Here is a 17,022-nt window from a genome sequence, read left to right as displayed (position 1 = left end):
CTCTAAGTTATAAACTCTTACGAGAAATTGTGCCTAATCTGTTGTTAGATTTTTTTAGTAAATCATATTGTGTGCACTTTTTTATTAGTTAAGTTGACCAAAATTTCGTGATTTAATTTTTTTAAATGTACGCAAATGCTTATAATTCTATTGATTAGCATCCTGTTAATGTTGTGAACTATCGACATATTGTAACATCGATATGGTTCTCGATCGATTAAGCCGGCCTTCGATCTGATGCAGTTTCGATGTGGCATACCATCGCTGTGTCACACCTTCGCTTCTATAACTTATCGATGAAACGCTACCAATATAACGATCATCGATTCGGAAAATCAAGTATAACGATTCCTTTTGATTTCTGAACTATACAATCAACATAGTCTCACAAAATCTGTTAACTTAAACCACTCTCATGATACCCTGAAGGGCAGTACTGCAAGATCTGTGACGATCTTCGTTACGACCCAATAAAATACCTCGTGTCCCGGCTTAATGACCTCTAGGGCCAAATTGTTTTTAATGTCAGTTTGTCCAAAGATTTCTTGTTTACATTCGTGTAGGCCGAAGTTGATTTTTCGTAGACTATTTTGTTATTTAAAAAATGTCTAGGGATAAATTTACGTGAGAAGTAATTACATTTGGTAATTCAGTACGATAAAGCTGAATCAATCTGTTGAATATTTAACTTAATTATGTAGTTTATTAAATAATAATAGAATTATCCTCCTCTTGGCGTTAGATTTGACTGCGAATGATTCGATAAGTAAGGTAATTCGAAGCGATTCCGTTCTTACCTCAGTTACACAACAGTCACAAGGTTCCTCAGTAGGGTATTAAGATCAAAATTACATCCAATCACCTAAATATGTAGGTCAAAGTCAACTTAAAAAAAAAAATATAATCCATTTATAAAAAAGGCAATCTCGATTTTACTGCCCCGTTTTCAAAGGATCGACTCATCCGCCCAAACAAGAATTGTTTGTTTCCAAAACAGATGTCGTCCCGAGACTGTAAATCATGCCGTAAGCCAGCCTATATAAAAACCATTCCTTACGCGTCACCAACTTTTATTTAACTTGCCAACTCAGTATCATGTCTGAGGACGAAATTACGAGAATGTATTTATCATAATATCCCTTAATCTCACAAATCCAGATTTCCGAAACTTTTTGCCCGTTGCCTTACTAGTATGAACTCTTGTCTAACAATAATAGTTGCTAACGAACAAACTTTAAAACACATTTTCGTTTGCACTCCAGCTTTAAGCGTCGGAGTTACTTGCGATTTTTTCTCGTTTTTAAATGATGATGTAAAGTTATGAATTTATGCCGGTCCCAGAGCGTCGTAGCAATTTTCTTGTTCAAGTGTTTGAAGAGTAGGCTTTTCTAAATCAGGGTACGCTTGGGGAGTTAATGAAACCTGGGAAATTGTATTATTGTAAGCCTCTTTTTATTGTTTCCATGCTGGCAGGTGAAGAAAAAAACGTGGTGCGGATCAACTGTTTATCTGCCAACGCCGATTGTGAAAGAATGTCAAAAGGCTTATAAACTAAGATCTGTAATTAAATCTCAATTTCGTCATACATTTGGGTTTTATGATTATTGGCTCTGTTTCGGGCTAAAATAATAATATTAAATATTTATACTTGTAATGTATTGTACATTGTCCCTTCTTGAAGCACGTCACGGTCATATTGACCTCTTGAGCTTCGGTCAGATAGCATCTGCGGAACCCTTCTCAACCGAATTGATGTCTGTGCCTCACACACTGAGTGTATGCCTCACACATTGAGCAAATCATTGACTGAAGACTTGTACTAGTGCGTTGAAAAAAAAATAATACCAATAATAGTAAAACTGCCTGAGTTTTACTATTATTGGTCTAAAAATTTTTTTTTTCCTTTCCAACTTAATATGCTGTCAGACATACCATGCATTGGTGTAAACGAGTATTGAACATCATTCTCTTCTAAACTAAATGGGTCCTTGATAACTCCTAGATTATACGTACAAAAATTTTTTATTAAGCACATAAAATTGTTTATTTGGTGAGTAGTATTTTAATGGCACAATTGGTCATATATACTCTAAATATCTCTCTTAAAAATTTTGTAAATTGTCATCGATTTGAGAATCGATAACTGGCCTGTTGGCTTAGTACCACTGGCCTGGCGAGCCAGCAGCTGTCGCAATGTGTACAGTTGCCCTTACATTTGAAAATATTGTTAATGTCACCATATTTCTGGACGTCCGGACAAATAAACCCTTCGTGTTACATCGGGTTTATTTTGTTTTGTTTATAGGTACTGAGGTTTCTTGTTGGCTATCATCATTATTTACAATTTTTACAAGAATTTGAAAACAAGTAACAGAAGCGATGTTTTCGGTCTTGAGTGCCACGTAGGGATGATCTTCCGCCAGGCTAGGTGTCATGCCTGGGGAACCGAGTGAGAGACCATGCTGAGTCGGAGGTTGTATGTATGGTCCATACAATAATCGGGACCACACTATAATAGTAAGCTGGAAAACTAATTCCCTATATTTTTTACTAATTTCCAACTAATTCTTCCTCCCTAAGGACGGAAGGATAATTTTTATTTTAAAAATTCCCTGTTGTCGCTCCTGGATGCTATAACTGGTAAATTCCCACGGGAAAGAAGCCCCGGGGCACACCTTGTTAGTTCATAGAAAAATGTTACTTACCTACCGAGAAATAGATTTGCTATGTTTGTATAGATAGATAAACTTGCCTACAGTAAAATTAAATGTTACAGCAAAAAATCAGCGGAACGTATTACATTTAAAGGTTAACACTCCCTCGACCCTTATAACTAGCGCGATATCCCGTCTATTTCCAACGTGAGTTTCGAAATAATAACTTTCTGCTACCAAAACTGACCATCCCCTGCGTTTTAACGGCCAAAACTAGTTTTAACACATTCATTGCTGTGTCAACTTGGCGATCGAATAACACTATCGCAACAGAGCAGTGATGTAGCGTGATTACTTAGTTTCAATCGAGTTTTGCGATTACGTAATGGAAGCAACCACTGACCAAAGGTCTCATTATCTCCTTGCAAATAGTTGTCAGCACAGTAAGGACGATTTTAGATAATATTCTATAGGGGCTCACCAATTTTGGCTTGTTTAAACTGTTCTACAGACGTTTATGGGGTGACCGCTCGTTTGGGAATCCAGTTCTCGATTCGGGCAACAACGGCTTGCGCGTAACAATTTTAGTAATTAAATTCAGATTCATTTATGAATTCAACAGCATAGCAATGTCGTTACTTATACAATAAGTAAAGCCAATAACAGAATTCATACTAGTAAGATGCAATTAATGATCAAACGAACTTACCTGTACGTGAAGTTCGATCATAATTATATGATCAGCTTCATTCGATGCGATTATGTAAATACTAATTTTATAAGCAAGCGAATTAAAAAACAAGATACTAATCAAGTCTGAAGATTTTGGGTTATTGTGTGTGTGTGTGTGTGTGTGTGTGTGAATGTGTACTATTTTCAAAATAGATTCTTTACCTATTCATACCAGGTGTTAAAGTTTTACCTAACGCTGACGCATGGCCAATAGATACAAGACCACATTAAAATCGAAACCCTTATACCTATGGAATTAAGATCAAGATACTATGACAGGTCGCCTAAAAGAAGAATCTTGAGTTGATTAATTTGCGCAATACACACGACACGAGAATATCACCCAGGTGACCAAAGTGGAATCAACGAACTTAATAATAATCAAACCTAATACTACAATCGTTACGGTTACCACAATCCCTTTATACTTCTTTTGCTTCATAAGATTTCCATTTAAAAAATAAGGTTTCATACATAGATTTACGGAACATACTTGACCCAACCACATGGGTTTGTCATTTCTCATGTTTTCCTTCAATTTGTAAGCAGATGTGGAGACCATCAAATAGGCACACTCTCAGAATGAGAATCTCGTAATTTTCATGTTTTATAGGTGACAGCAAAGACTAAAATATGAATAGAATAGACAATCTAGATTTTATTCGCAGTAGGTATATGTTCTAACCACAGAAATCAGATTAATTTTTTTTGGAAATCATTCCAATTTCTTGTATGACTTTCTTAAACGCTGTGTATAGATACCATGTCAATATTTTTATAAAAGAGTGATGTGACGTGGTAATAGAATGAACAGGTAAATTGGTAATGAATTTGTTTGATAATAATATGCTTTTGGTTATACTTTTCTTTGAGCAATTAAGTCTATCTACATACGTACATATAATCACATCTACATCCCATGCGGGGTAGACAGGGCCACGTTCAGTTGTATGGTTCTATAATCGAATTGAGATTCAATTAGTGACAGGTTGCCAGCCCATCGTGTGAAAGAAGAATCACAAGTTAGTGAGGCTTATATCTTTGGATGAGAATGTCAAATCAATCTATAAGCCATGCAGTTGAACTAGGCCTTTCAGTCTTCGTGAGTCCGTTATCTCTGTCTACACCTTGAGGGATAGAGACGTGATTATATCCATGTATGGCTAGATTCAGGTCATTAATAAATTTTATCTGACTCATAATACCAATCACTCAATCTTCACCAAGTTATCTGGGTTACGAGGGGATAACATATAAATATCGTGTAAAAAAACTTGATGTTTCGACCGAGTGTAATAACCGTAACACTAAGTTTATTAAGGTTCGTATTATCTTCTAAGCCGGGAAATCGGGAATCGGTACAAGTCATAGAAGTAACGCCCAAAGCATTACCGCTGAGAGAACCATTTGAAAAAGATTGTTACATACATACATATGGTCACGTCTTTATCCCTCGCGGGGTAGACAGAGCCAACAGTCTGGAAAAGACTGAGTGGCCACGTTCAGCTATTGGCTTAATGATAGAATTGAGATACAAATAGTGACAGGTTGCTAAACCATCGCCTAAAAAAGAATCCTGAGTTTGTAAGCCTATCCCTTAGTCGCCTTTTACGACATCCATGGGAATGATATGGAGCGGTCCTATTCTTTTTTGTATTGGTGCCGGGAACCACACGGCACACAACAAAAAAAACCGCATAATTTTATCAATTGCACCACACTAGATCGTTAGGGCAGTTATATACCTGGCTAGTTTTAATGTTACGACCAAGCTCAATGGGCCACAGCAGCGTTATATTAGAAGCTTTCTTTCCTGAGCTTTTTGGATGTTGTAGCGGTTCACTGATTGAGCTTTTTTCTACGCGGAAAGTATAATGTAATGAAGGCTTTTTAGAATAATGTTACGCGATTCGAAATGGCCACTTATTTACTGCAATGAAATTCGCTTAATGTAAATACGAGTACTTACGAATTTCACTCACACACATAGTATAGAAAAGAATAGATTTATTTTCGAAACTGGATACAACATCACTTATTGACGTCACATAACTTAAATCTAATTATAACTACTACCGCTTCCAAAGCGCATGTGTAGAAGAAGCGGCGGAACAAACTACACTGCATCATTTACACCGGACGTCAATTTACAAATATTGATCTCTTAAATCTAAATCGTGGACGAATGCACATTTTCTACATTAAAAAACATGAATGAATGTAGAACTAATCGCGTCCTTATCGCTTACGGGTTCGACAGAGCCAATTTTTTCGAAAAATCTAAATGGCCACTTTCAGCAATGATAGTACCTAAGTATTGAGAATCAAGTATTGACTAGTTGCTAGTCCATCGATTATAAATTACTTAATCCTCGTAACATACATATTTTCAAGGACACTTTTACATTCTAACAAATCCTATAAAAGCCCAAGTGAAAGCTTCAACTTACAAATCATTAAAATTCAACAGGCGTCACCCGTAAAGTTAGTCAAAATTCGTGGACGAATTTTCTTATAATTAAAATCGTTATTCAAAAAACGGAAGAATTTAATTAAAAAGAAAAAGTGGATTAAAACATAATTTTTTTTTGGAGGAATTAAGTTGACTACGCTTAGTGTCCTTGCTTTGGTTAAATTAATGGTTTTTTTTACTAACACGGTTTTGCTACGTGTTTTGTGGTTATTGGTACTCGTATTTTATAAGAAAAGGACAACTCCATGTGTTCATGCACTTTAAAATTTTATGTTACGGGAAAAATGTACTTTAAAACAAATGAAAATAAAACCACTCTTCCTGAACTAATTTAAAACTGTATATTTTCGTTAAAAGAATTAAATTATACATTAAATACAAACGGGACTTATATGTTAACAATTTGCACTTCAACTTATCTCTCGATCGTCACTTTTTTATTTATGTTCTGTCTGAAAAAACTCTTTTTTTTTATTAGTGGCCAGTTGCAAACATAAAGAGGTTGCTTATTTCCAAACACCATGAATTTCGTAAAAGGCGACTTAGGGAAGATACATTTTATGTTGATGTTTTATGAAATAATTCAGATTCAAATAATGACACGATGATAACTATGTATTTAGCACCCGTAATGATTTGACTTTTACTAACAAACGGGTAACGTTTCATAAAAAAACAGGAAAAGACGAAAGAGATAAACTATAACAAATAATAAAGACTTTTCTCATCTTTTTCCCGCGTTATATGCTGGCATTGATACTCGTAAATAAACTTTTAATTAGATTGGTGTGTGCATAATCTTGGTTGAAGTTTGTTTGCGTATGAAAAATAAACGTGACATAGGAATTTTAACTCAGCTTTTTCTAGAAATATCGTATAAATGTATTGCGATGCTAACAAATTTAAATAAGTTTCTTAACCACATTGCATAAGTAACAATTGATTTAAAGTTATTGGAAAAAGTCTCCTCTGAATACCAATAACATTTCAGCTTCTCATCCATAATGATTTTGACCAGTGGAAAGCTGTAGTTTTCGCCTGCCTTCATGTACGTTTTTTTTTATTTATTTAAACTTCATTGCACAAATTACAAATGTATAGCACAACTGGCGGACTTAATGCTAGAAGCATTATCTACCAGTCAACCATTGGGTCTACGTTGTGGATTATGAATTTCTTTTTAATCAAAAAACGAGATAGAATCCGTAAGAGGACACATTGCAAGCGAAATTGAAGAAGGTTTTTTTTTAAAAAACTCTGCAACTGTTCTTATGCCTATAAGAAAAACAGAAAACAAAATCATTCCTAAAAAAGGCCATGTCTGTAAATTTATCGACGGTCAAATTCATAATACGTGTACAACATTTTCACAGTACATCAACTCCCACAGCGTATGGTGCGTTGTTAAAAAATTCTGCAATAAACCGCAGGGCGTAACATTTTTTGGTCAACCCTTCTCACTGCCCTTTTGTTGGCCCGAACATAATTAACAATGTCCAACCATTGTCTCTACAGGACAGATGGACAAATGATAAATTGGACTTTTTCTTTCTGGGCAAAAAAATAATGGAAACATGTAATTTCTGTCCTCAGCTGTGTTCTTATTAATTGAGGCTTTGTTTGGATTTTTTATAGTTTTTATGAAGGTTTTCGTTTTTGTAGGTCAATGGGAAGACAATTATTTATGTCATGGTTAATATTTTTATAGGTACCTAACTTGTAGGTAAGTGAACATAAAAATCCTTATGAAAATAAAACCTGATAACAAAGTATAAAATAGTGCTACTTTTTTATGTAAAGCTTTTACGAGACCAGCACTAGGAGGATGGTGATAGAATAGAGAAAATTTAGAGATTTCATTTTTGATCTGTCTTCTTTTTATATTTAAGATAACTTCGTTAATATTTTCTTATCTGTTTGTTTTTTAGTTGAAATAAATGATAATTTAGGCGACGAAAACCCTTAGCTACCTACTGAAAACCGTTTTTATTCAATTAAAATACTCGTGACACACTTGTTAATTAAATGCTTTTAGAGACGAAAAATGTTTCATTTTGATACTCAGTTGAATTATCAATTACTTTTTAATCCCTATTTGTCTAAAACTCAACGATAAGCTTTGAAATATAAACCAGGTTTTATCAACCGGACTAAATTTCAGATCTAGAGTACCTTTTAAATTTTAAATCCAGTCTGTCCCACAGTGAATGAAAGCGTGGCCGCAGAATATAAATTAATTTCTCATGTAATAGCCAGTCGGCGAGATTAATATTGTATCAGAGAAACCTTTTACATTTGTATGCTTCGTTTAGACGCACTTCGTTTCAAGTGTAACCAAATAAACTAATATGTATGGGGCAAATCAATCAAGCAAGTTCGAGATATCAGTTAAGGGAGGATATCAACGGAATGATACTATATTATAAAATAAGTAGGTACTTATATAGAAAAATATCCAAAACAAAATTAAATTCATTTTTTATCATGTCCCGATCAAGAGCCGAACACGTTAAATGTTCGCCTGTGAAGTGGTAAAAATATAAACCATATGGGGGTTAAAAATTAAACTTCTGACGAACATACTTGTTTTCCAAATCACTACTAATAAATATCCCAGACAGAGCTAATACTTGAAAAGAAAATTCAAAATATAAATATGTATAATATAAATAAAATAGTGCCGTGTGGTTCCCGGCGGTGCCGTGTGGTTCCCGGCACCAATACAAAAAATAATAGGACCACACCATCTCTTTCCCATGGATGTCGTAAAAGGCGACTAAGGGATAGGCTTACAAACTTGGGATTCTTTTTTAGTCGATGGGCTAGCAACCTGTCACTATTTTAATCTCAATACTATCATTAAGCCAAATAGCTGAACGTGGCCATTCAGTCTTTTCAAGACTATTGGCTCTGTCTAACCCGCAAGGGATATAGACGTGACCATATGTATGTATGTATGTATGTAAATATAATAACAATTACTTAATTGTTCTCACATTAAATTTTTGTTTTGTCAAGTAGCTGAACCAATGTGAAGGAAGCACGATTCCTGTGGAGAGCGATCATTCTCACTTAGCCTGCTCTCCTTACCTCCGTCACGACTTCTAGTACATTTATTCTTAACGTACCTGTAGCTTTTGATACTAGGTTTTTAGTAACCTGTTGTAATTTTTAATAACTAGAATAAATAAATAATCCACACTAATAATAAAGAGGAAAGATTTGTATTTTTGTATGTTTGTGTGGAATAAACTCAAAAACTACTGGTCCGATTTTGATAAAATTTGGCACAGATATAGAATAGACCTTCAAAAGTGACATAGACATAAATTTGTTTTTACTCTTTGTTTATTTCAAAATATAAAACACAAAAATATGTCCACCCGTGCGAAGCCGGGGCGGGCCGCTATAATAAATAAACCCGATAATTTCCGTTCCCGTTTGCGGGAAACCCGGGAAATCCTCACTTCATGCACTACTTAAGTGCACTGACTGTGGCTACTTAGCCTACAGGCTAGATTAAAAATTTCTATACCCAGATGTCAGGGCCGTGTTTTTTTTTTTAATTTTTATTTATTTACGTTGGGTATACACAACAGGTTACAACGATAATATTTAATAAAACTAAATTAATAATAATCCGCTTTGATCCGAACTATAAACCAAAAACTTTGCCATCCAGTCACTCAGTAGTTTAAGAGTTTTATATAGGAACTTACATAGTTACATAATTAGATATTATCTCTCTGAAGAAATCCCCGAAAATAATAAAGTAAAAAGAAAAAAAAAATAAAAAAAAATACAAAGTACTATGCAAAAAAAGAAGTACACCTGATTATATTCTTCTTTCTCCTGGATTTAGTCCCGGTTGCATCCTCACCTCACTGGAGGGGAATGCCTTCAACCATAGATCCTAGATTGGGTGAGTCAGTTCATCTGATTAAAGTGATATAATTTTTATAACATGATTACATCAACGTTTCTTACAAACAAGATTATAAACCGCCGAGCTTGCAAGAAGAGAGTTATGAATGTGGATGAAGCGAAGGAAGTATGCAGAGATCGTGGCAAGTGGAAAGAGGTAGTATCTGCCTACCCCTCCGGGAAAAAGGCGTGATTTTATGTATGTATGTATGTAAGACTATAATTCAAACAAACCATTAAACTCAGAGAGATTAGGATACGACCTGGACAACCGCCAAGAAGATTATGATGTAGCAGAGAAACCAGACACATTGAACTAAAATAACATACATACATATGGTCACGTCTATATCCCTTGCGGGGTAGACAGAGCCAACAGTCTTGAAAAGACTGAATGGCCACGTTCAGCTATTTGGCTTAATGATAGAATTGATATTCAAATAGTGACAGGTTGCTAACACATCGCCTAAAATATAATCCCAAGTTTGTAAGCCTATCCCTTAGTCGTCTTTTACGACATCCATGGGAAAGAGATGGAGTGGTCCTATTCTTTTTTTTATTGGTGCCGGGAATCACACAGCACTGAAATAACATCTACAGTATATTGGTTAATAAAAGCCAAAATTACGTAGAATAATTTATTACATAAGCCCAATAAAGGGTCCTGGAATTTCAACCGAAAAAAGAAATAAATTAAAATACGTACCTAGCTCGTTGAATAATTTCACGAGCAGTTTCGCGCGTTCTACAGGCTGCTTCGAAAATTTGTTCTAATTTATATTTTTCTTTAATTAAATAAGACACGGCTGATGTACTCGGAACGTGACTTTGGGAGAGGGGAGGAACCCATTAACCCGCAAGGTGGGGTCCCACATACAGCGTGGGGAATTAAAATGATTTCAGCTGTACTTTTAGTAAGACATACATTCATATAATCACACACACAAATACAGTCTATATCCCTTGAGGGGTAAACAGATCCAACAGTCTTTTAGTAAGAAAAATAACAAAACTAGCATAATCGCTGCAAGGCTACCACTTTAGCGTAAGTTCTTCTTGGTATGAAACATAACATACATACATATAATAACGTCTATTTCCCTTGCGGGGTAGACAGAGCCAAGGGTCTTGAAAATACTGATAGGCCTCGTTCAGCTGTTTATCTTGATGATATAATTGAGATTGAGATAATGATAGTAACAGGTACCTAGTTTGCTCTTAAAAGAAGAATCCCAAGTTAATTAGCCTTTCCCTTGATTGGACTCTACAATCTTCACGGGAAGAAAGCAGCTAGCACACACTATATCTTCTCTTTGCTACCAGAACAGCATGGGTGCCTGCACTAGACTTATGAGGTATAATCTAGGACATACATACATACATAACATGACGATTCTTTCCCGGAGGGGTAGGCAGAGACTACATCTTTCCACTTGCCACGATCTCTGCATACTTCCTTCGCTTCATCCGCTTAATACTAGGACCATACCTTAATATCCCCTTAAAACGCGGATGAAAGCAGAGTGCTCCAAATAGCTCCTTGATAAGTGTAAATATAAGGTGTCTTATTTAATTTTTCTCACAGAGTGCCCCATTACAAGTAACTCGGAATATCCCTACGCTGTTTATTTGCAATTAAGCGTAATTTGTGAGTGGTCTAATGTAGTTATAGCTAAAGTTATCTTTCCATTAAAAAAATCCTATCCAAGTCGACATAGACTTCGGAATAATAATGAAATAGAAATACTTTACGGTACATACATACATATGGTCACGTCTATATCCCTTGCGGGGTAGACAGAGCCAACAAACAGTCTTGAAAAGACTGAATGGCCACGTTCAGCTTTTTGGCTTAATAATAGAGTTGAGATTCAAATAGTGACAGGTTGCTAGCCCATCGCCTAAAAAATATCCCATGTTTACAAGCCTATCCCTTAGTCGCCTTTTACGACATTCATGGGAAAGAGATGGAGTGGTCCTATTCTTTTTTGTCTAAACAAAAAATTACCAATGATTAAAAAGGTTTTGTGAAATGTGTAAGTATTTTTCTGAGGCGCAAATTAAAGAGTGTAGTGGAGTGCCTTAAGCATCTAGAATTGAAAAAGCTCGGAATCCAATTACTGTCAACGAATTATTATGAAACCTGTTGGATTGTATTGTTGATAAGGTATATTAAAATGTTTACCAATTAAAAATCGTTGCTTTTTATTTAATAATAAAATAAATAAATTAAGGCATATAATATAATACATTACGAGCTCAACTAAGTAATGTAGTGTAAAAATCGTGTTATAAATACATTTCTATTAGGTATATAATATTAAAGAGTAATAGTATGAAACAATAATTGTAAAAAAAAAAAAAATATATAAAAAATATTTATTTAGTTCGCCTCTCATACATGCTTAAAAATGATTAAACTTCAATTATTCCGCTTTCGTCACTTTCTTCTACTTCACTTATTTTTAAGACAGGAGATGCATTAAAACAACTATCACCATTGCACTGTGAACACGTGAAATGTTTACCAATTAAAAATCGTTGCTTTTTATTTAATAATAAAATAAATAAATTAAGGCATATAATATAATACATTACGAGGTCAACTAACTAATGTAGTGTAAAAATCGTGTTATAAATACATTTCTATTATATAATATTAAAGAGTAATAGTATGAAACAATAATTGTAAAAAAAAAAGTTTATAAAAAATATTTATTTAGTTCGCCTCTCATACATGCTTAAAAATGATTAAACTTCAATTATTCCGCTTTCGTCACTTTCTTCTACTTCACTTATTTTTAAGACAGGAGATGCATTAAAACAACTATCACCATTGCACTGTGAACACGCTGAAGTGCAGTATAAACCACTTTTTCGACATCCGCAAGCATTACCACATCCTTTTTTACAATTACAAAATAACATTTTAAGTAAATTATCTGGAGCTGGCGATTGTTTCATCAGTATTGGTTCAAGTTTATCAGAAACGTACCTCCAACCCCAATTTTCAACAGAAATATTATTACCTAACCATATCAGCTGCACTTGTAAATATACTCTTTTCAAATGTTCAAACGCTGCATCAGACGTAGGTGGAAGAGATGCCAATTGAACACCGGTTTTTTTGGCTGTACCCTTTAGAAAAGAATTAAACCTCAATATATTCAAATCTTGGACTTTTTTGGGAGCACTGTATTTCGAAATTTATGGAGATAATACTTCGCAGTTTCTTTTTAGGTGGAGACTGTGCAGAATCTTCTTTTGCCTGGTTTTTTTGAATCTCAATATATTTTTTATTAATATATTTCTGTCTGCATATTGCATGAGCATATACAAACTGAGATCCTAAAAATCTAATTAATCCATCTTGTCGCTCATTTGAAGCAGCTCTCAAAGTTGCGACTCCTCTGGTAATTTTTATTAGATCTCCTAAATCTGTGCTACAACCTGAACCAGAACCCAATTTATCACAAATAATACAAACATGGTTAATTAGAATTCTGCAATACAGAAAAATGTATGTTTCAACAAAAAGTTCCTAAAAATACTCTTAATAATTGAAAGATAAAACATAATTTCACATAGTTAGTAATTACCTTTCTAAGATGCAAAAAAAAAAGATTTTTGGCAACTGTTAGTCATATTTTGATTCTCATAAATTGATTTTATTTTGGCAGAATCTTTTAAGTACAGGTATTGGTCAGTTATTTTTTTTTTTATAATTGAAATAACAACAAGAAACAAAACAAAAGAAGTATGCAGGAATCGTGGCAAGTGGTAGGATGTGATCTCTGGCTACCCCTCCGGGAAAGAGGCGTGATTTATGTATGAAATAACAACAAGTAGATTCTAACAGATTACGTATGACGGACTAACAGAATATTATTATCAAATAAAACTCTTATCAAGGGATATGCTTATTAACTTGAGATTCATCTTTTAGGCGATGGGCTAACAACCTGTCACTATTTGAATCTCAATTCTATCATTAAGCTAAACAGCTGAAGGTGGTCTTTCAGCCTTTTCAAGACTCTGCCTCGCAAAGAATATAATGTAGATGTAATTATATGTATGTACGCAATAAAAATCTTCTCCCACTGTTCAACATCCAGCTTTATGGAAAAATAACAAGAAGCGAAGTTCACGAAATTATAATTTACTCCAAAAACTCGTTTCCTTAAATCGAGGTGATACCAAAGTCATCTCAGAAATACATTACAGAGAATTTGAAACTCTCTAAGAACAACATACTAAGTAGAATTCCGAATAAAACGGTTCAATTCAGTGTGTCTTGGGAAAGTCAACGTTTTACGGTTCACTTGCTTTTAAGATGACAAAATATGTACATATATATTAATTTGGTGAATAAAGTTGACAAAATGTGACTATTAAATTTTTTTTACTACACTAATAATAAATCAACCTAATTAAAATAGTGAAACTCCTTAACTACAAATTAAAAAAAAATCGGCACCAATTAAGAAGTATAGGACCACCCCATCTCGTTTCTATGAATGTCGTAAAAGCCGACTGGGGGATAGGCTTATAAACTTGGGATTCTTCTCGTAGGCGGTGGGCTAGCAACCTGTCACTATTTGAATCTCAATTCTATCATTAAGCCAAACATCTGAACATGGCCTATCAGTATTTTCAAGACTGTTGGCTCTGACTACCCCGCAAGGGATATAGACGTGATTATATGTATGTATTATTATTAGCCTCTGAATTGATTTACTTTTACAATCTGCAAGAGTAGCAGCTGGTTTTCTTTGCTTCCAAACCAACATCTTAATCTTCAATGCGTCATCTTAAGAATTTTGTTAGAACATGATACCTATTTTTTCTCAACAATTACTAAAGAGATCAAAATTAAATTCATTGTGAGGATTCATTATGTAGACTTTCTAATGTCTACAGAATAAAACGATTTGTAATGAAAAATGCCTCAATTAGTAATTAGCGATTCCAATTTTACAGACAAAATGAAAGATTTTATGGCCCTAAAATGTCTACATATTTAAAACTTACACTTTATTTGATCATTTATTTGATTGAAATACAATGATCCTGCAGGAATTTCGGGAAATCCCTTTCTACATGATAAATTTAAAGTTTCCAGACCTAGCACTTTGGCCTGTGTGTTGTTGATATATCAGTCAATCAGTCAGTCAGTGTCCTCATTTCGATTCTCGTCTCCTTAATCTTTTTAGGCCGTGTGGTTCCCGACACCAATACAAAAAAGAATAGGACCACTCCATCTCTTTCCCATGGATCTCGTAAATGGCGACTAAGGGATAGGCTTACAAACTTAGGATTCTTTTTTAGGCGATGGGCCAGCAACCTGTCACTATTTGAATCTCAATTCTATCATTAAGCCAAATAGCTGAACGTGGCCATTCGGTCTTTTCAAGACTGTTGGCTCTGTCTACCCCGCAAGGGATATAGACGTGACCATATGTATGTATGTTCATCTTTTTTCAGATCTCAACATTCTCTTATATCGCTGTTCCATAATCCGTTGCTCGATTTTACACCGATCATACTCCTCAAGGCTTTCATTTCCACCGCGCCTAACATTTTCTTAAAATACGAATTCGGGCTAACACATGAATGAGCAAATTTACCCGTCGCTTGCCCTCTTTTGTTGCCCGAAAAATATATTCTTAAGTTCCTCTGGCAACCCCATTTTGATATCACCTCCGTGTAATGAAAGCTTTGTATGTCGAATTCCAATGTAGCACGAATAAAAACCGATATAATTTTATTCCACTGACTTTAATAAAACATGTATACTGGACTGAATATTCTTTACAAAATTAGAGATGGTTACAGCCTTACATTTGAAGTGCGTCCCGAGAGTGTCAACGGGTAATTAAATGACATAATTTTATTGAAATTTTCGCTGGGTCTAGAAATTTGAAATCAGGGATGTAGGTTCGTATTACGAAAATATCGTCATACTTTCAGTTTCGAAAATACCAAAATGTATACAAGTATATCTATTAACGTCAATGTTAGCGCGATCAAGAGATTTCACGGCGTCCGTAGAATTTATAATTTTATTTTATGAATATAATGATAATGATTAATAAAAACAATAGGATAATGATTAATCACCTGTGCTGTCCCGTTGGAGACCGCACGGCGATTGATATAAATAAACCCTAGTGCCGTGTGGTTCCCGGCACCAATACAAAAAAGGAATAGGACCACTCCATCTCTTTACCATGGATGTCGTAAAAGGCGACTAAGGGATATGCTTACAAAATTGATATTCTTTTTTAAGCGATGGGGCTAGCAACCTGTCACTATTTGAATCTCAATTCTATCATTAAGCCGAACAGCAAAACGTGGCCATTCAGTCTTTTCAAGACTGTTGGCTCTGTCTACCCCGCAAGGGATATAGACGTGACCATATGTATGTATGTATGTACACCCTAGTCTACTGACCACAATACTACTCAGGACGCTGTTGAAGCTGGTCCTCACTCTGTGTACCAGGGATCTGCAACTTTTCCACATCGTGGCGTAGAAACTATATATTTAAGCTTCTGAAAACATCCCAAAGCATTGCAAAATTTTGGTATCAAAAGTCCAAGATACATTATAGAGGTCAGTGTTTTATTGTCAATTCTCGGTTTACACGTGTTCACTTAAAATATGTCAGCATATTGTGAGGTATTTCTTTTATTTGCTCTGCTGCCGTTTCAAGAATGGTCGTTTTATTAACAAAATTTTCCACATAATAATTTCATACATTTCAATTCATTCTTTGATGATAAATGACGTTTAATGTATCCAATATTTCTTGACTGAATACGTATTTACTTACATTCAACGACTTATCATACACACAAAGTTACATACTCATAATATGTATAGATTTGTACTGGACAGATTTTGATGGTATTCAAAACACGGGTTGAATTATAACCTGAAATAAATCCACATTTTCAGAAATTCAATATTTGGCTTCAGTTGATGTCTTTCTTAATTAACTATCTATATTCTTGGCTTAGTTGACGGAAAAAAATGTACAGATTGCTTTAGTGTTAAGCAATCTGTACATTTTTTTCCGTAAAAAAATGATATAGAAATCTCAGGTGTTAAAAATACATTGTTAAGGAACGTGTCTCATCACGGTCAAGTGGCCATACAATATATAGGCTATAAATACCTGGGCGTTTATTGAAAACCCTTACTATGTAGTTTTACGGCTACTTACCTTGAACGTTT

The sequence above is a fragment of the Amyelois transitella genome, chromosome 19 (genome assembly GCF_032362555.1).
Source record: "Amyelois transitella isolate CPQ chromosome 19, ilAmyTran1.1, whole genome shotgun sequence".
In the NCBI taxonomy this organism is placed as follows: Eukaryota; Metazoa; Arthropoda; class Insecta; order Lepidoptera; family Pyralidae; genus Amyelois; species Amyelois transitella.
Note: the sequence above shows the minus strand (reverse complement) of the source record.